The 21,433-nt window shown below is 46.5% G+C and overlaps 1 protein-coding gene and 1 pseudogene across 1 annotated transcript in view; one reads left to right on the forward strand and one right to left on the reverse strand.

The window, feature by feature from the left end:
* The window catches only part of REEP6 (receptor accessory protein 6), a 518,143-nt gene that overhangs the window by 479,325 nt on the left and 17,385 nt on the right, over positions 1-21,433 (forward strand). The gene's annotated exons all lie outside the window — the stretch shown is intronic.
* The window catches only part of LOC132567404 (3-galactosyl-N-acetylglucosaminide 4-alpha-L-fucosyltransferase FUT3-like), a 34,713-nt pseudogene that overhangs the window by 1,652 nt on the left and 11,628 nt on the right, over positions 1-21,433 (reverse strand).

The following is a 21,433-nucleotide window of genomic DNA, read 5'->3' on the forward strand; positions in this document are numbered from 1 at the left end:
GCAGTATCATATCAAGGCAGCGGGGGCGGGGGGGAGTAGTTAATTAAACATTCTAAACAGAGTTCTCCTCTTATAAGCACAATAAAGGAAGTTGCCACCACTTCGATGGTTTCAGCCTTATTTGAGGCTAGTAAACTTACTCTCTTGCTTTCATCAGAATTACCCTTCAGGGATTGCAATATAGGATTCCAGATAGGACGCACGTAAATCACAATAGAATCTACAGGATAAAAATGCATGGTCTGTTCCTTCAGTTTCCTTCAGCCCACAGAGACATAGCCTATCAAGGAATGGTATTTTTTTAAACCTCCCCTATAGCATGGCAGAAGGAAGCACATTAAAATGGGCTAACATGAACGCCCTTCGAATATGGGGTCAATTAAACAAGAAAAATACTCTGTAAGTGAACCACTAAAAGAAATCCCCCATTGCATGGGAGAGCAACGCCCAGAAGTGAGACTTCTAAGGTCTTGAATCTCCATGTCAATTAATCTCCGTTTAATCATGGCAAAAGCATGCTTCTCTAAAAAAAGGTTCAGATCATCGATGCTAAGCCCCATTGATGTGATTTTCACTTCAATGTGGGTCAGCCAATCAGATAGATAAGATTCATGCAGCATATGTGCAATGAGACTATTAGGCCCACTTTTGAAATGAAGATGCGGCCAAAATTTGAAAGTTAAGATCCATGCCTTTGTGACTAAACATTTCTGGTTTGTCTCGAGGCATATTGCTGCATAAAGGTAAAGCTTAGAGTACCCGTGATCGGTCTCAAGACATATTGCTGCATAGAGGTAAAGCTTCAGAGTACCCGTGATTGGGCTTTCTCTGTTATGGCTCCACGCCTATGGAACCAGCTTCCGGAGGATCTGCGGGCCCTGCGGGAATTTGAACAGTTCCGCAGGGCCTGCAAGACCACCCTGTTTCGATTGGCCTTCACCGACTACGGGAAACTGCTAGTGAAACCTATACAATAGCACCAGTATATTAATTTTAATGATTTTATTGATTTTAGAGTTTTAGTAGAATTTTAATTAATGTGTTAATTAGTTATGTTCAAATACCTTGTAAAACGAATGTATTGATTATGTTGTTAGCTGCCCTGAGCCTGCTTCGGTGGGGAGGGCGGGATACAAATAAAAATTGATTGGTTGATTGATTGTAGGGTGGCCATAATGTCTGAAGGCCAGCCAGGGACACCTTGGGGGGGGGAAGGCAGGAGTGTGCGCGCGCGAAGCGCGTGTGCCGCCGGAAACAGGAAGTGACGTCACTTCCGGCGACGTCACTTCCGGCGACGTCATACCACCGCCGGAAACAGGAAGTGACATCACTTCCTGTGACATCATTTCCCCCGCGCCACCTGCCGGAAGCAGGAAGTGACATCACTTCCTGTGACATCATTTCCCCAAATGCCACTGCCGGAAACAGGAAGTGACTTCACAGCACTTCCTGTGACGTCCCCAAAAATCCCCCAAATATCACCGCCGGAAACAATTTTGTTCTCAAATCCTGTATATACTTCATCAGTATATGGGATAAGGCACTTTCTCAACTGTGCTGCATAATGCAGCCTATTTATTTTGTCCTGTTGGCTCTGTTGGCTCTATCTGCGCCACCTTCATCACTTTCGGGGTGTGGATCCCCCAGTGGGGTGGGCTCCCGACTCCCTCCGCCGGCTGTTTCTGATAGCCCTGCGCCCCCTCTTTCATTTGATATGTGTCCCGTGCGGGTGCCACCCTCCTGCCGGGAGATGCCGCAAAATGAGCCCCCTTGAGGCTTATGGCGGCAGGGCTCGGGGGAAGCAAGCTAGACTGCTGTTCTTTTGAGGGGTTATAGAGTGTTTCGAGCCCCTCCCTGTGGCATTGGTCCCATCGTCGTGGGACCCAGGGGGCTGGCGCAGCAGCCTGCCGAAGCAGCCTGTCACTAATAACACAGGTCGAGATGCGGAAGTGACTGACAGGCTGCTTCAGCGGGCCGCTGCGCCGGCCCCCTGGGTCCCACAACGATGGGACCGATGCCACAGGGAGGGGCTCGAAACACTCTATAACCCCTCAAAAGAACAGCAGTCTAGCTTGCTTCCCCCGAGCCCTGCCGCCATAAGCCTCAAGGGGGCTCATTTTGCGGCATCTCCCGGCAGGAGGGTGGCACCCGCACGGGACACATATCAAATGAAAGAGGGGGCGCAGGGCTATCAGAAACAGCCGGCAGAGGGAGTCGGGAGCCCACCCCACTGGGGGATCCACACCCCGAAAGTGATGAAGGTGGCGCAGATAGAGCCAACAGAGCCAACAGGACAAAATAAATAGGCTGCATTATGCAGCACAGTTGAGAAAGTGCCTTATCCCATATACTGATGAAGTAAATACAGGATCTGAGAACAAAATTGCACCAGAAGACACAAACACAAAGCTCCCTTACACTGAATCAGTGCTTGGGTCCACCAAAGTCAGTATTGTCCACTCCAGTCACAAACACAAAGCTCCCTTACACTGAATCAGTGCTTGGGTCCACCAAAGTCAGTATTGTCACATAAGAACATAACAGAAGCCCTGTTGGATCAGGCCAGTGGCCCATCCAGTCCAACACTCTGCGTCACATAAGAACATAAGAGAAGCCCTGTTGGATCAGGCCAGTGGCCCATCCAGTCCAACACTCTGCGTCACATAAGAACATAAGAGAAGCCCTGTTGGATCAGGCCAGTGGCCCATCCAGTCCAACACTCTGCGTCACATAAGAACATAACAGAAGCCCTGTTGGATCAGGCCAGTGGCCCATCCAGTCCAACACTCTGCGTCACATAAGAACATAACAGAAGCCCTGTTGGATCAGGCCAGTGGCCCATCCAGTCCAACACTCTGCGTCACATAAGAACATAACAGAAGCCCTGTTGGATCAGGCCAGTGGCCCATCCAGTCCAACACTCTGCGTCACATAAGAACATAACAGAAGCCCTGTTGGATCAGGCCAGTGGCCCATCCAGTCCAACACTCTGTGTCACATAAGAGAAGCCCTGTTGCATCAGGCCAGTGGCCCCTCCAGTCCAACACTCTGCGCCACATAAGAACATAAGGAGGGAAGGAAGGGAGGAGGGAAGGGAGGAGGGAAGGGAAGGGAAGGGAAGGGAAGGGAAGGGAAGGGAAGGGAAGGGAAGGGAAGGGAGGAAGGAAGGAAGGAAGGAAGGAAGGAAGGAAGGAGGGAAGGAAGGAAGGAAGGAAGGAAGGAAGGAAGGGAAGGGAGGGAAGGAAGAAAGAAAGAAAGGAAGGGAGGGAGGAGGGAGGGGAGGAGGGAGGGAAGGAAGGGAGGAGGGAAGGGAGGAGGGAAGGGAGGAGGGAAGGGAGGAGGGAAGGGAAGGGAAGGGAGGAAGGAAGGAAGGAAGGAAGGAAGGAAGGAAGGAAGGAAGGAAGGAAGGAAGGGAGGGAGGGAAGGAAGAAAGAAAGAAAGGAAGGAAGGGAGGAGGGAGGGAGGGAAGGAAGGAAGGGAAGGGAGGGAGGGAAGGAAGGGAGGGAAGGAAGGGAGGAAGAAAGGAAAGAAGGGAAGAGGGAGGGAAGAAAGGAAGGCCGCCCCCCCCCCCGCTTTCGGCCCCCTTACCTGCGGTGGCGGTCGGCGGCGAGTCGGGCGGCGGCGGCGGGTCCGGCGGCGGCGGCGGGTCCGGCGGCGGCGAGTCCAGCGGCGGGGGCAGCGGCGAGGCCAGGGAGGCGTCGGAGAGGCCTTCCTTGGCCGGCGCTGGCCCGGGAAGGCCTTCCAGAGCCTCTGGAAGGCCTTCCCGGACCAGCGCCGGGTGCTCCGCGGCCTCCCCGCGGCCTCCGCTGGTCGCTGGGGGCCTTCCAGACACTCTGGAAGGCCCCCAGCGACCAGCGGAGGCCGCGGGGAGGCCTTCGCTGGCCGGCGCTGGTCCGGGAAGGCCTTCCAGAGGCTCTGGAAGGCCTTCCCGGACCAGCGCCGGGTGCTCCGCGGCCTCCCCGCGGCCTCCGCTGGTTGCTGGGGGCCTTCCAGACACTCTGGAAGGCCCCCAGCGACCAGCGGAGGCCGCGGGGAGGCCTTCGCTGGCCGGCGCTGGCCCGGGAAGGCCTTCCAGAGGCTCTGGAAGGCCTTCCCGGACCAGCGCCGGGTGCTCCGCGGCCTCCCCGCGGCCTCCGCTGGTCGCTGGGGGCCTTCCAGACACTCTGGAAGGCCCCCAGCGACCAGCGGAGGCCGCGGGGAGGCCTTCGCTGGCCGGCGCTGGCCCGGGAAGGCCTTCCAGAGGCTCTGGAAGGCCTTCCCGGACCAGCGCCGGGTGCTCCGCGGCCTCCCCGCGGCCTCCGCTGGTCGCTGGGGGCCTTCCAGACACTCTGGAAGGCCCCCAGCGACCAGCGGAGGCGGCGGGGAGGCCTTCGCTGGCCGGCGCTGGCCCGGGAAGGCCTTCCAGAGGCTCTGGAAGGCCTTCCCGGACCAGCGCCGGGTGCTCCGCGGCCTCCCCGCGGCCTCCGCTGGTCGCTGGGGGCCTTCCAGACACTCTGGAAGGCCCCCAGCGACCAGCGGAGGCCGCGGGGAGGCCTTCGCTGGCCGGCGCTGGTCCGGGAAGGCCTTCCAGAGGCTCTGGAAGGCCTTCCCGGACCAGCGCCGGGTGCTCCGCGGCCTCCCCGCGGCCTCCGCTGGTCGCTGGGGGCCTTCCAGACACTCTGGAAGGCCCCCAGCGACCAGCGGAGGCCGCGGGGAGGCCTTCGCTGGCCGGCGCTGGCCCGGGAAGGCCTTCCAGAGGCTCTGGAAGGCCTTCCCGGACCAGCGCCGGGTGCTCCGCGGCCTCCCCGCGGCCTCCGCTGGTCGCTGGGGGCCTTCCAGACACTCTGGAAGGCCCCCAGCGACCAGCGGAGGCCGCGGAGAGGCCTCCCCCACCGCTGCCGGCCCCGCGCGCGGGCGGGGAAGGCGGGGAGTGAGGGAGGGAGCGTCCCTGCGCGTGCGCAGGGGCCCTGCGCAGGCGCAGGGACGCTCCCTCCCTCACTCCCCGCCTTCCCCGCCCGCGCCCGCGGCCCACTGGCTCCTGGGCTGCCTAAACCGGGACCTTTAATGGTCCCGGTATAGGGAGCCCGGGATCCGGGATTGGGTGGCCAGATCCGGGAATGTCCCGGGAGACCGGGACGGTCTGGCCACCCTAGTTCCTGTTGCCTGAGCTTGAGACAGGCACTCCTTGCAAACCAGGATCCTGAAGCCTGGAAGAACTGGCTAATCAGGATGCTAGGCATGTAAGAATTTGTAACAAAGAGATGCAAATGAAGGATTCTGGAGTGAGCCAATAGGAGTAACTGTTGCTTGATGGGGGGGGGCATGGTTAACCATGGCCAGGTTGTATATAGTTGCAATTTTGCCTGTGTTCCTCTGTGACTGTTTCTTCTTGTAAAGTGTTCCTGGTTGATTCCGAGCTGACTGAACTCTATTTCACTAGAACTAGTTGTAGTGACCCAAAACAGTGCCAGCTTTTGAGTCCCCCAGAATTCTTCATCTGGCTGGGTGATATAAAATAAAATTAAAAAAAGAGGTTGAGGGGAAAGGAAGGTTTCAGGCCCTGATTTAAAAGGCTTCTTTGCTCCAACATCTCAGTACTGAATGCCAGCAGGCAAGTAGATAGATCTTTGCTGCCTGGTTGAGCTCTGGTTCTTTTGAGCAAGGGGAAAAAAAACTCCTAAGGGTGTGTCTCTACTGGAAATACAAAGGCCAGCAGTTTTCTGGGTCTCTCTGTGAGAGCCAGTTTGGTGTAGTGGTTAAGTGTGTAGACTCTTATCTGGGAGAACTGGGTTTGATTCCTCACTCCTCCACTTGCAGCTGCTGGAATGGCCTTGGGTCAGTCATAGCTCTTGCAGAGTTGTACTTGAAAGGGCAGCTGCTGTAACAGCTCTCTCAGCCCCATCCACCTCACAGGGTGTCTCTTGTGGGGGAGGAAGGTAAAGAAGATTGTCAGCTGCTCTGAGACTCTGAGACTCTGAGATTCAGAGTAAAGGGTGGGGTATAAATCCAATATCATCATCATCATCTCTGACACCAGAAGAGAGTCACAGAGCCCATTTTAGGGCAGAGGGTAAAAGAGCCAAAGCTAGTCTTTCAGTATGTTTTGTGGCCCATGTAAATTTTGCAATTTGTGCTGAAATGGCTATGCCAACTTTAGGGTTGCCAACTCCATGGTACAAAATTCCTGGAGAATTGGGAATGGAGCATGGGGAAGGACCTCAGTGGTACATAATGCCATAGAGTCCTGCCTCCAAAGCTGCCATTTTCTCCAGAGGATTCTGGTCACCATGGTCTGGAGATATTTCCAGAAGATCTCCAGGCTCTTTCTGGAGATTCCAGATATACAGAACATCTCTGATTATAAAAGATTGTTTTTCTCTGGTTTTCATGCTTTCGTAGACCAAAGTATGATGGCTTGTGTATAAATGAAACTCCGTGGTATATCTTTCTTAACTTACCTTTTCCAGAGTTTGTATTGTTTCTATAAAACAGAGGTGGCCAAACTATCTTAACATAAGAGCCACATAGAATAAATGTCAGATGTCTGAGAGCCACAAGACAAGAACATCAGATATTTGAGACCTGCAATGTATTCATCCTACCCAGTGCCTGAGGGGGGAAGAAACACACCAAAAAACCCTATCCTCCTGGAACAGCCAACAATCCTCTGTATATTTTTATAACTCTGAGCAAATAAACGGACACTCGAGGGACCATAGAGGGTGACTAATAAAACAGGGGTGGCTGGTGAAAGAATGACTTAAGAGTGATAAACACCGCTGTGGCTGAGAGTAAAACTGGTACAAGCTTTTTCGTCTCAAGATACAGGGTTTAAGTATAAACAAGGGAGATTATGAGTTTACCCCCTACTCAGTCTCTTGGATTCTGCTCCCCCCCTCCATGAAATGTCGCCACTGCCAGATAAGAAAATGAAATGGATAGCTTTGCTTTGAGAGATCCACTTGAGAGATTTGTGGCGCAGCCATGTTTGGGAAATTCTCCATTTCTGGCCTTCCCCTCTCCAAAGGAGTATCCTAGAGCTTAAAAGAAAAAAAAATAGGAACTCATATGATCAAAAGTTTCAGTTGTCTTCCTTATAAGGAAAAACTGAAGAGTTGCTAATGCATTTCTTTCTTGCCTCTCCCCGCCATGCGGTGTCAGGGTGGCATATATGGCTCTTCTGTTGGCCTCCATTTTACCTCAGAACTCCTCTCTGAGGCAGGTTAGACTGAGGGTGAACAGTCCGAGGTTGGTTAGCAAGTGACACAGGTGATGGGAAATTCAAACCCAGGTCTCCCTGGCTGTAGCCCAGCTCTCTACCTACTGCAGCACATTGGCTCAGTCACAAGAGCTGACCTGACAAGACCCAGACATGATGTGCGTACATGTCTTATTTGGAGTCAGATCACTGATCCATCAGTATTGCCAACACTGACAGGCAGTGGCTCTCCAGAATCACATGTAAAAGTCCTTCCCATCACCTACTACCTGATCTTTTTCCACTGGACAGGCCAGGGATTGATCCTGAGACATTCTAGATCAGGGGTGGCCAAATTGCGGCTTGGGAGCCACATGTGGCTGTTTCATACATATTGTGTGGCTCCTGGGGGCCGAGGAGGAACTCTCAAGTAAGCATGCTCAGCATTGGGACCTCAGTCAGCCTCTGAGCGCTGACCCATTGGAAGTGACTATTTCTATCATATCCAAAGCGGAGAAAGAAGGGGAAATAGGCAGGCTTGCAAGCTCTTCTACTCCACCACAGAGGTCATTCAGGGACCTAGAGCAGGCAGGGCTGGCCCTAGACTGTCTCGCGCCTTAGGCAAGGCTAACTTCTGGCACCTTCCCCCCTGCACTTATAACATCACCAAGTCTATCAGTGATGTCTAGTTTGCCTAGTGGTAAGGCCAGCCATGGGAGCGGTGAAAGAGAGTGCAAGAGCCAAGTGAGCCACTGGAAGAAGAGATGGAATTAAAGAGGGTTCACCCTTAGTTTCATAGTTTTTGTAGGAGGTGTATTTATTAACTTTGGTGTCAAGGCAAAGAGAGATGCATAATGATGCAAACAGTGGTCAGTGTTTATATGGCACATTTGTGTTTCCTTCTCTCACTGTGCCAAAAAATAATTCCTCAACCTTTTCCTATGCTGCTCTTACGGGGACTGTTATTCCCAGCTTTTTTTTTTAAAGTCTTCTTCTAGCATGGTTGTGTTGTAAAGTGCATACATACATATTTTATCTTTCTGTGTAAAGAAAGTATTATGAGTTTAACAAAGATGTGTGTGTAATATTTGTTCATGTTTTGGGGTCTCAAACATCCGACATTTATTCTATGTGGCTCTTGCACTAAAAATTTTTGGCCACCCTTGTTCTAGATGCTCTACCTAGGGTGGCCAGACCGTCCCGGTCTCCCGGGACATTCCCGGTTCTGGCCACCCAATCCTGGCTCCCGGGCTGCCTATACCGGGACCATTAAAGGTCCCGGTTTAGCCAGCCCCGGAGGCGGTGGGCCGCGGGCGCCGGTGGGGAAGGGGGCGAGTGAGGGAGGGAGCGTCCCTGCGCCTGCGCAGGGCCCCTGCGCACGCGCAGGGACGCTCCCTCCCTCACTCGCTGCCTTCCCCGCCCGCGCGCGGGGCCGGCAGCGGTGGCGGAGGCCTCTCCGCGGCCTCCGCTGGTCGCTGGAAGCCCTCCAGAGTCTCTGGAGGGCCTCCAGGGACCAGCGGAGGCCGCGGGGAGGCCTTCGCTGGTCGGCGCTGGTCCCGGAAGGCCTTCCAGAGCCTCTGGAAGGCCTTCCGGGACCAGCGCCGGGTGCTCCGCGGCGTCCCCGCGGCCTCCGCTGGTCCCTGGAGGCCCTCCAGAGACTCTGGAGGGCCTCCAGGGACCAGCGGAGGCCGCGGGGAGGCCTTCGCTGGTCGGCGCTGGTCCCGGAAGGCCTTCCAGAGTCTCTGGAAGGCCTTCCAGGACCAGCGCCGGCTGCTCCGCGGCCTCTCCGCGGCCTCCGCTGGTCCCTGGAGGCCCTCGAAACACTCTATAACCCCTCAAAAGAACAGCAGTCTAGCTCGCTTCCCCCGAGCCCTGCCGCCATAAGCCTCAAGGGGGCTCATTTTGCGGCATCTCCCGGCGGGAGGGTGGCACCCGCACGGGACACATATCAAATGAAAGAGGGGGCGCAGGGCTATCAGAAACAGCCGGCGGAGGGAGTCGGGAGAGCACCCCACTGGGGGATCCACACCCCGAAAGTGATGAAGGTGGCGCAGATAGAGCCAACAGAGCAAACAGGACAAAATAAATAGGCTGCATTATGCAGCACAGTTGAGAAAGTGCCTTATCCCATATACTGATGAAGTATATACAGGATTTGAGAACAAAATTGTTTCCGGCGGTGATATTTGGGGGATTTTTGGGGATGTCACAGGAAGTGCTGTGAAGTCACTTCCTGTTTCCGGCAGTGGCATTTGTGGGAAATGATGTCTTTTGGGGGAAATGATGTCACAGGAAGTGATGTCACTTCCCATTTCCGGCAGGTGACGCGGGGAAATGATGTCACAGGAAGTGATGTTACTTCCTGTTTCCTGTGGTGGCATGACATCGCCGGAAGTGACGTCGCCGGAAGTGACGTCACTTCCTGTTTCCGGTGGCGCGCTTTGCGCGCGCGCACCCCTACCTTCCCCCCCCCCCCCCAACGTGTCCCTGGCTGGCCTTCAGACATTATGGTCACCCTAGCTCTACCATTGAACCACAGCCCTTGACCCTCTGATAGTCATCCTCCTCCACCCTACCCAGCCAGATCATCTCATTTAAATATGTACCTGGACAAAGTGAAGCCCATTATATCCAGGCCAACACACATCACAGATCAGCCCGTCTAACCAGAATCTAAACCATAGCTTTGTTTGATGGGTCCATCTGTCATCTTCATAACAACTAAGCATTTTCTTATGGGATGCTATGGACTATAATGGGAAATGTTCTTTTCTGTGTCCAATTAGTTGTAATTTTATGAGCAATTTAGCAGAGAACATTTGCTGGAGTAGATAAGAGTTTTTACAGAATGTTGTGCTCCTGGCTTTTATTTTACTTCCAATGTATTTGAGGTTGCCAACCTCCAAGTGTATTGCTTCTAAAAAACAACACAACTAACAGTAACCCTAGACCATACATGTTCTTTTGGAAATGTCTGAGGAGAATAAAAGTATGGATGGGTATACTAGGCAGGAGGGCAGAGGCTGGCAGTCACATTGGCGGGGCCAGGCAATCTCATCCAGAGAAGGCCACCCCAGCTTGCACAATGCCAAGAAGGCTAGCTTTCCAGTCATCCGTGTCCATCACCTTCCATGGATCTTCCTCTTCCTTCCCTTTGGAAGCATTATAAAAAGGAACTTAGTTGCCAGCAGAGTCACCAAACCGAGATATCTTCAGAGGAAAGCAAGACTCAAGACAGTCTGGGCTCCGCTCACCATTGAGAATCAGCAATTATCTCTACAGAACTACTGGGCTCTTGGCCAAACAGAAGGTGAGATGAGCAGGTGTCTCCAAACAATTTATTGTCCCAAGGTTTTGCTCTGGGCTATATTTATCTCTGTTTTAATTCTTAATTAACTAGAAGAAGGGCGCTTTTTTTTTGGTGGTGCTCAGCAGGGGTCATTTTGTAGAAGAATAGGTGGTGGAGCTCATAAGCATAACTCATTATGCTGCCCCCCCCAGCCAAAAGCAAGAAAGGAGAGCCCCAGGTGAGAGAGGCCTGCTTCGGCTGGCTAGAGATCTGCCAGCCCAGCAGGCCTTGCCCACCTGGGGCTCTCCTGGGCCGTCCTCCCCCAGTCAAAAGGCCAGCCAGCCACCTACCACCCAAAAGCACATAAGAAGTGGAGAAAGGGGGGGGGGGCCTAAGACATTGGAAGAAGTGAAAAAGTCTAAAACACAAGATCAAATGGATGCCATGGAAGCAAGATTGGTTAAAGTGATTAAAGACTCTATAACTGAATGTAAGAAAGAATTTAAAAAAGATATAGAAGTTCTCAGTAAAGATTTCCAAGGAGTGTCAAAGAAAATGCAGGAGGCTGAAAAGAAAGTGAAAGACCATGATGTAAGAATAAATACAGTGGATTCCACAATTTAAAAAATGCAGGAGAAAGCAGTACTACAAGATTGCAAGTTAATGGAAAATCAGATACGTTTGAGAGGGGTGCCTGAAACTGATGAGACTGATATAATAAAAATCATTGCTGGATTTTTGGGAGATGATCCTGATGAAACCAGTTACTTTTATGATTACATCTACAGGGTCAACTCAGACTATGCAAGAAGAAATAAACTACCAAGGGATGTGGTAGTGAGATTTGTGACAAGAGACTTGGTTGGTAGGATTTTAAGTAAACAATTTGGGAAAAAAATTGGAGGTGGATGGCAGTAGTGTAAGAATTATGAAAGAAGTGCCAAGGAAAGTCATAAATGATAGAAGATTATATAAAAAACTGACTGGTAAGCTGAGAGAAAGTGAAATAAGATATAGATTGATGCTTCCAGAAGGTCTGGGTTTTGACTACAAGGGGAAGAGGTTTACCATCACAACCACTCAAGACATGGCGAAGTTTTTGCAGGAGAATAAAGAATTTGGGGGTACAGATTAAAAATAGAAAACCATGATGGATTATAAATTATTATCTTGGAATGTAAATGGACTTAATTCACCACAAAAAAGAAGGGCAACTTTTCATTGGATTGGGAAGCAAAAATGTAACATAATTTGTCTACAAGAAGTACATATCAAACAAATGGATTACAAATTTTTATGGAATAAGCAACTAGGTATGGAATTTTGTTCATTGGCTAAGGAGAAAAAAGAGGTGTGGTTTTCTATGTGAAGCAAGAATTAGACCCAAAGCTGATTTTTAAAGATAATGATAGCAGATTTATTGCGGTGGAAGTGATGCTGAACCATAAAAGAACTTTATTATTGGGATTGTATGCCCCAAATGGAGCAAAAGACTCTTTCTTTAAGGATATTATGCAACAACTAGATCAAGTGACATATGAGCAAATTATGTTAATGGGAGACTTTAATGGAATGGTTAGAAATATTTTGGAAAAAAAATAATAAAGGAAAACTACCAAAGTCATTTTTTGAACTAGTTAAGCAAGAAAGTTTGGTGGATATATGGAGGGAATTTAACCCTAAAGTACGGGACTATACTTTCTTTTCAGCAAGACATAATTCTTTCTCAAGGATCGATATGTTATGGATTACAAAAAATCTGGGACTTACAACAAAAAAATAGAGATTCTTCCTAAAATAGTAGCAGACCACAATTCACTAATGTGGTCTGCAAGACCCATAAAAAAGACTTTAAGATGGTGGATAAATGAAGATTTGCTGCAGAAAAAGGTGGTAGTAGAGTCTCTGGAAAAGGAGACCAAAGCTTTCTTTCAAATAAATGAAAATGAGGACATTCAATTCCAAACGATGTGGGATGCATATAAAGCGGTAATGAGGGGCATCCTAATTACATTGAACAATAAAAATAAAAAAGCCAAAGAGAAACAAATGATAGACTTACAAAAAGAGATTGAAAAGAGGGAGAGGGAGCTTAAAAAGAGGCCTGGGAAAAAGAAAATTATAAGGGAGATTACAATACTACAAGGTCAATTAAGACATTTGTTAAATAAAGAAGTCGAATGGAATCTAAAAAGGCTTCAATAAAAATCTTTTGATAAACCTAGAAAATACCTGGCCTGGCAAATGAAAAGAAAAAGGGAAAATAAAATTATTAATAAAATTATTGTAGGAGACAAGGAAATTGTTGACCAGGAAGGAATTAAAAAAGAATTTTATAAATACTATGCCAAGTTGTTAAAAGTCATACGGTGGATAAGGAAAAAATAGATGCATATTAAAGAAAATTAAGGTAAATCCCTTAACTGAAAATATGGAGAAGGTACTAAATGAACCAATTGGAAAGGAAGAAATAGAGGCGGCAATTAACTCATTGAAATTGGAAAAAGCTCCTGGTTTAGATGGTTTTACAGCAAAATTTTATAAAGTCCTCATGGAGGTTCTACTTCCAAAACCAGAAATTGATGAATATTATAAGAATAGATGGGAAAATATCTAATACTTGGAAAGAAGCAGTAATTTTGTTGATACCGAAAGAAGACAGAGACGCCACAAATGTAAAAAATTACAGACCAATTTCATTACTTAACAATGATTACAAAATATATGCTAGAATATTAGCAGAACGCCTGAAACAGCGTTTGAATAATTTTATTTAAGAAGTGCAAGCAGGATTTCTTCCCAGGAGGCAAATAAGAGATAATATCAGAACAATAATAGATATTATCGAATACTATGAGAAACATCCTGGAAAAGAAGTAGCATTATTCTTTGCAGATGCAGAGAAAGCATTTGATAATGTACATTGGGACTTTATGTTTGCAGTGATGGAAAGATTGAGATTGGGTGAAGATTTTATAAGAATGGTGGGTGAAGATTTTATAAGAATACTGAACAACAAGCAAGACTGTATAAATGCAGATTTGACAGAAAGAATGATAATCAGTAAAGGAACAAGACAAGGTTGCCCTCTATCTCCATTGATATTTATAATGACTTTAGCGATATTGCTTATGCGAATCCAAGAAGATAAGGAGATAGAGGGACTGAAACGGAAAGGTTTTTCTTATAAATACAGAGCGTCTGCAGATGATGTAATGTTTATAAATGAAAATCCAACTCAAGTTACACCATTGCTGCTTCATAAGATAAAAGAATATGGAGAACTGGCAGGCTTCTATATAAATAAAGAAAAGTCAAAAATTTTGTGTAAAAACATGTCAAAGATTAAACAGGAAGAACTACAAAGCCTAACAGAATGTAAAGTGACTTCTAAAGTAAAGTATTTAGGAGTGGAGATAACAACAAAAAACATTGACATAAAATAACTGTGAGAAGCTCTGGCAGAAAATTGATGGAGATTTATTAATCTGGAACAGGTTGAATTTGTCTATACTGGGCAGAATTTCGGCAATTAAAATGAATGTGTTACCATGAATTATGTTCTTGTTTCAAACAATTCCAATAGTGAAGGATGACAAAAAATTAATAAATGGCAAAGGAAACTTTCAGAATTCATATGGGCTGGCAAGAAACCAAGAATTAAAATGAAAATTCTGACCGATGCAAAAGAAAGGGGAGGCTTCCAATTGCCGGATCTAAAATTATACCATGATGCAGTTTGCTTGGTGTGGATCAAGGAATGGATAATGTTATTAAATAGAAAATTACTAATATTAGAAGGTCATGGAAATGTTTCTGGTTGGCATGCATATCTGTGTTATGGGAAAAGTAAGATGGATGGCTTTTTCCTACATCATTATATAAGAAGTAATTTGTTAAAAACCTGGTTGAAATATAAAAAGTATGGGGATAAGAGTAAACCGCTTTGGATTGTGCCAACAGAAGTAATAAAGCTATACTCAGATATTAATGAAGAGAAATGGTTATCATATAAACAACTGTTAAAAATACAAGGCGGTAATGTGGAGTTAAAATCGGTGGAAGAATTAAATTATAAGTATAATTGGTTTCAATTGCAACAAATTAAAAGTTTGCTTGAACAAGATATTAGAAATGATGGAATAAGACAAGAACAAACAAAACTGGAGAGAATGCTGTTTGGCGATAATGAAAAATTGATTTCAAGAATTTATAAACTATTATTGAAATGGTCTACAGAGAATGAAGTGGTTAAATCTCAAATGATAAAATGGGTGATTAATATAAATAAAGAAATACAGATGGAGCAATGGGAATATTTATGGAAGAACTCTATGAAGATATCAACATGTAATAATATTAAAGAAAACTGTTTTAAAATGTTGTACAGGTGGTACATGACTCCTAAGAAACTGTTGAAAATGAATAATCGGGTGTCTGATAGATGTTGGAAATGTAAAAAACATGAAGGATCTTTCTACCACATGTGGTGGACTTGTGAAATGGCAACACAATTTTGGCAAATGATTCAGCAAGAGATTTCAAAGATTTTGGGTTACAACATAAAGAAGGCACCAGAAATCTTTTTGTTGGGATTACAAATGGAAAATATTCCTAAACAAGATAGAATGCTACTTTGGTACATGCTTTCAGCTGCATGGACATTGTATGTCCAGATGTGGAAGCAAGATAAAATACTTGATTAATAGTTAATGAGGGTTGCTGGGGGTGTGGCAAAACTCCTGGTAGCTGGCAGGTGGGGAGGAGGAGGGGGAACCCTCAGAAAGGTTCAGGAGCTGTGCTCCTGTGAGCTTCTGCTAAATCCGAGGCCTGGTGCTCAGTAATCCTGACCTGGATAAACCAAGGTAGATTGTGGAAGCTAAACAGTGTCGGCTCTGGCTGGTATTTGGACGGGAAACCTTCAAGGAATACCAGAAGGCAGGCAATGTCAAACCACCTCTGAATGTCTCTTGCCTTGAAAACCCTAGGGGAGTTGCCATAAACCAGCTTGATGGCACTTTCCACCATAACCACTCACTGTTATGAGTCCCAACATTGGGGATTGGGGGGTGGGGAGAGCTCTCCAAAGCCCTGAGGGGAGAATTGGAGGGGAGAATTTATTTTAAAAGTTATTTTTAAGAAGTTATTTTTAAAGTTATTAAAAAAGAAAAAAAACCTGGAGAATTTCTAAAACGAATTCAGACCAATAGTCTACTCTATTCGGTCCACCATAGGCTTCCCAAACCTCCCGCTCTGGCGGGAGACTTCTGGGCTCGCAGCCTGATCCCCCGCTTTTCAAAACTCTGGAAGCGGGGGTGGGGGTGGGAGAACATACCTGTAGGCGTCATGTTGTAGAGCTCCTGAGCCCTTTGCAAAATGTCTGCCCCTTTAAGGCTGGGCAGGAAGCAGGAAGGGCTTCTGAGAACGGCCCCTCCCTTTCTTTTGCTTTCGTTTTCACAGCAAGTAGAGTTGTCCGGAAGAAGATCTGGTAAGTGTGTGTTTGTGTGTGAGAGAGAGGGAGGGAGGGGGCAGGGGATTCCCTGGTTTGGAGGCCCTCCCCCCCCTTTAGAAAGCGTTGGGGGGGAGGGAAATGTCTACTGGGCACTCTATTATTCCCTATGGAGAACGATTCCCATAGGGAATAATAGGGAATTCATCCTTGGGTATTGGGGGCTCTGGGGGGCTGTTTTTTTGAGGTAGAGGCACCAAATTTTTAGTACAGCATCTAGTGCCTCTCCCCAAATTACCCCCCAAGTTTCAAAACGATTGGACCAGAGGGTCCAATTCTATGAGCCCCAAAAGATGGTGCCCCTATCCTTATTTATTTCCTATGGAAGAAAGGCATTTAAAAAGGTGTGCTGTCCCTTTAAATGTGATGGCCAGAACTCCCTTGGAGTTCAATTATGCTTGTCACACCCTTGTTCCTGGCTCCGCCCCAATGTCTCCTGGCTCCACCCCCAAAGTCTCCTGGCTCCGCCCCCAAAGTCCCCAGATTTTTCTTTAATTGGACTTGGCAACCCTAGTCCACCATTGTATTTCATGAGCTCGGCATACAAGCCAAAACACCACATGCATACACACAGAGATAAGGCAAACAAACCCCATGCACTGTTTGCCAGAGATTTTCGTTCATTCAGTTCGTTTGCCTTATCTCTGTGTGTATGACAGTGTTCCCTCTAAGTTGCAGGGTCTTGTGAGCAAAAATTCTACCTTATTAGCTACTGACATTAAAGTTGTGAGCTCCTGGCATTAAAGTTGTGAGCTCCTGCATAAATTAGTGTGCTTTGGGGGTCATCCTTCCTGAGCTAAGACAAAAATGTGTGAGCCGGAGGCTAAAAACCTGTGAGCTAGTTCATGCTAACTCAGCTTAGAGGGCACACTGGTGTATGCATGTGTTGTTTTGGCTCATATGCCCAGCTCATGAAACACGATGGTGGACTGAATAGAGTAGTAGACTATTCGTCTGATCCTGCATGGCTGCTGTTAAAATACTTACAAGATTAGCCAAATTCGTGGAGAGGAATGCATATACATACCGAAGAGTCAGTTCCCACACTGGGCCTCTTGTGCCTATCTTTAGTTCTCCTCCATGAAAGGTGAATGAGACCCAACTTTCTCTCCAAGCAGGTGATTATCATGTTTCCAAGAAATGTTTCGGGGCTTCTTGTATTATGCCTGATGTTCTCAATTCTACCATGGGAAGCAGTGCAGAGGTGAGTACCAGAAGACTTTATATCCTGCCCTTTACTGCAAATCTCAGAGTCTCTGAGTGGCTCACAATCTCCTTTACCTTCCTCCACCACCACTGACACCCTGTGAGGTAAGTGGGGCTGAGAGAGCTCTCCTAGAAGCTGCCATTTCAAGGACAGAGTCTCAGAGCAGCCTATAATCTCCTTTACCTTCCTCCCCCACAACAGACACTCTGTGAAGTGGGTGGGGCTGAGAGAGCTCTCACAGAAGCTGCCATTTCACAGACAGAGTCTCAGAGGGCTCACAGTCTTCTTTACCTTCCTCCCACACAACAGACACCTTGTGAGGTAGGTGGGGCTGAGAGAGCTGTCCCAGAAGCTGCCCTTTCAAGGACAGCTCTGCGAAAGCTATGGCTGACCCAGCAGCTGCAAGTGGAGGAGTGAGGAATCAAACCCGGTTCTCCCAGATAAGAGTCTGTGCACTTAACCACTACACCAAACTGGCTGGGGATGGGAGGCAGTCCTTTGTTTTGAAAGTTGCAGATACAGCAGGAGAAATATATATATGGCCACCATTTTGAATGGCCACCATTTTGAGAGAGACTGCCATCCTCACAGAAATAAGGTCCTGCATGAAATGTGTGGAGTGGCCCCCCTCAGCCACCCCTTCCACACTCACTACCTCCATTAGAGGCCCTTCCAACAACCCTCCTGATTGACCTCAGCCGTCATGCTCCCAACTGCTGAGGGCCAGGACTTGTGTTGACATGCCTGGAGCCAGGCAGGTCCTTCCTGGTAAAAGAAGTAAAAGAGTCAGCCAAACAGAGCCTTTTGGAGAGACTGCAGCTGACACCAGCCCTTCTGCCACCCCTTTCCACTGCAGACAGGTGGGCCAGGGAGTGTCACATCAGCTTTGAGTTGGGTGGGGGAGGGGAGTGGTGCTTGCATGATTGACCGGTTGTCTGGCAAGTGGGAGGCCCAGTAGGTGAGCAGTGGGAAGATGGGGTCTCACAACATCCCCATTTTCATGTGTGTGTGTGCACATATTTATTTACACACACACTGTGGCTGCATTTGGATTCTGAAATAAAGTTCTGGCCTCATCTCAAAACTGTATAGATTACAAAGCTTTTTATAACCGTTGTGGTCCATCTTGAGTCCCCATGTGAAAAGCAGACTGTCATTGATGATGATAATCTTAATCACAATCATAATCGTAACAGTCATTATAATAATTAATGCAGAGCAAAGAAAAGTTGTGGAAAAGGACAACACATTGTGCAGGGGGTTGGACTTGATGACCCTGGAGATCCCTTCCAACTACTGTTCTATGATTTTAACACAGACAATTAAAGGTTTGGAGCACCTTTTCCTGTGAAGAATGACTAATACTTTGGATGTTCCTGATTTAAAAGGGAGATGTGAAATTAAAAAAACTATGCATGGGACAGAGAAAGAATAGAACCTTTTCTCCTTCATAATACTAGAACTGGAGGGGGGGGGTGAGAGTTAACCAGTGAAATGGGGTGGTAAATTCAGGACAGAATAAGAGGGAAAATACTTTTTCAATCAAAGCATAATTAAATTGTAGATTTCTCTGTCGCAACGTGTGACAGCAGTCCTTTATTAGAAAAAGAATTAGAGAAATAGATGGAAGCCCTGTGGCGCAGAGTGGTAAAGCTGCAGTACTGCAGTCCTAAGCTCTGCTCATGACCTGAGTACGATCCCGGTGGAAGCTGGGTTTCAGGTAACCGTCTCGAGGTTGACTCAGCCTTCCATCCTTCTGAGGTTGGTAAAATAAGTACCCAGCTTGCTGGGGGTAAAGTGTAGATGTCTGGGGATGCAATGGCAAACCACCCCGTAAAAAGTCTGCAATGTGAAAGCAATGTCACCCCAGAGTCGGAAACGACTGGTGCTTGCACAGGGGACTGCCTTTACCTTACATTATAATTAGCCATGATTAGGGAAAAAAACCAGAAAAATTTGGGGGGAAAAATCATATCCCTCCCCCCGTTTTTTTCCTGAAGCCTTTTTTTTTCTGAAAAATTGAAAAAAAAGAAAAGAAATGAAATGATTATGGAACGTTTTATTTTAACATGATGAATAAAATATTTTAAGACAAGGTGTTCAACTATTTTCCAAATCGCTTCTAAAAAATATGTATGGTGTCATTCTAATTTCTGCGCACTGAGGACAAACAAGTGCTAGGTCATTCCCATTCATTGAAGCTTAGTCCTACATTCCCTTCTATACACTTCCCCCCTCTTCAATTCTTTTTATGAGAATGAGTTTTTTTTATTTTTATTTAATACCGTGGAGAGGAAATATATGAATAATTGTTCCTTCTGGTTTTTTAAAAAATCGTTTTGTGGAGTTTTTTTTTTTTGTCTGTTCCACATAAACTAGTAAACAGTTCAGGAGATTGTTGCTCCATTTGTTGCAATTACAAATAAAATTTAAAAAGAAAATTCTGTTTGTAATAATTGTTTGGATACACTATATTTTTAATATGCTAGTTGTGATAATTTTATGCCAAGTAAAATTGTCCATAGTCATATTTTATGTTCCTAAAGTAACAGAATGACTTTCAATCTGGAAAAGAAAACAGAAATGCTGATGTAGCATTTTTTTCAATTTTTCCAAAAATTTCCATTTCCCCCCGAAAAAAAACCAGAAAAAAAATCTGTTTTTTTTCCGAGCTTCAAAATTTCTGGAAATTTTACATCTCTAGCCATGATAGTTAAATGGAACCTCCATGTAGGGGTGTTATTCCATCTTTTGGCTAAATCTACTTGTTGGCACAAGGGATGGTTTTGAATTCCTGCTGGGCATAGCCTGTTCTTTCAGCTGCTCTCCTTGGCCTTCCAGGGATATATTCAAAAGTTTCCTAATCTCCATCTTCTGCCCTTAATTAGGAACAGACACCATTTTAAAGCCATGGTAGTAAAGGAAGTTCACCATGAAACTGAAAACAAAATTGTCTGATCGAATTCTTGATGGTGTTGTTTTGTGTTTGGGGAACAAAACCTGCAATCTGACATATCTTTATGCTTAGCAAGGAATTTTCTAACACCCCCCCCCCCGCCCTTTTACTTGTAAGTCCATGGCAAACTGAGGGAATCCAACAATGAAACACAGGCCTTATTTCAGCTTTGAGACTTTGACATTGACCTTTGAGTCTAAGAAATTGTCTTCTATGCACTAGCTCCATATTGTTTAATTTAAAATTCAGTGCTGATTCCATTTATGTGCAACATGCAAAAGCATGACAAACCAAACTGCGGTCTGCAATTGTTTGAATGTTATCTAAACTGTTCTCTCTTCCCCTTCCCATTTTCATTTATTCTTGTCCCAGAAAAAAAATAAAAATAAAACTGCTCTCCATCTATCTTTCCCTCTCTCTAGTGCTGCAATCCAAGGTGATGCAATGCTCTCACGGGTTGGCCGTGGTAACCCTCAGTTTCCACTACCTCCTGACCAAAGTAAAGGAAAAGCCCCTGATGTAGCTGATCCATATGGCTTTGGGCGCAAGTAATGATTGCTTGCCAAATGGCCCTGGCTCTGAAAACACAAGACTGAAGAAACCCATGCTTTGCTGGAACATCGAATGCAACCGCTTTGCATTGAGGAATGGTGGTCAACTCTGGGTGGTGGGCCTATGCAGGTTCAGAAGTCATGTACTGGGATGGCAAAACCATCCAACACCATCTCCGTGGTGAAAACCTTCCTAGAAATCAGTCTCTTCTTTTACTGTCTCTGATCTTTGATCTCTTGTTGCTTTTTTATTGAGGGAACATTTAATTAAAAAGCTGCTTCATGTATATTCACAATGGGCCAAAGATTTCTTCAATTTTAGCTAATGATTTCCCTGTCTCATTATTTTTATTGAACTAGGATTTCTCTCAGTCCTTCTGAATTGTGATTTAACTGGGAGAATTTCTTTTAAAAAATTAAATCAAAATAACTCATAAAGTTGCACAAGATCAGAAAATTCAGAGTCCTGGTGTTCAATATGAGGGAATCCGGTTCTTTGTAAATCTGATTGAGATCTTCTTGCTTCCGTTTTATAATAAATTAAATTAATCGGAAGAGTAACTGTTCAGATCTTTGTGTCCCAATCCATCAACATCAGCAGATTTCAAGATTTCTGTGCAGCAATACACATTCATGTATATAATGCATAGCAATACACATTCTTGCTGTAGTCACCATGACAGTAACAAATACCATATCATTCAGTCCACCATAATTCTTCCAAAGCTCAGGAGAATTTCCCTG

Source organism: Heteronotia binoei, chromosome 2, assembly GCF_032191835.1.
Source record: "Heteronotia binoei isolate CCM8104 ecotype False Entrance Well chromosome 2, APGP_CSIRO_Hbin_v1, whole genome shotgun sequence".
Taxonomy (NCBI): Eukaryota; Metazoa; Chordata; class Lepidosauria; order Squamata; family Gekkonidae; genus Heteronotia; species Heteronotia binoei.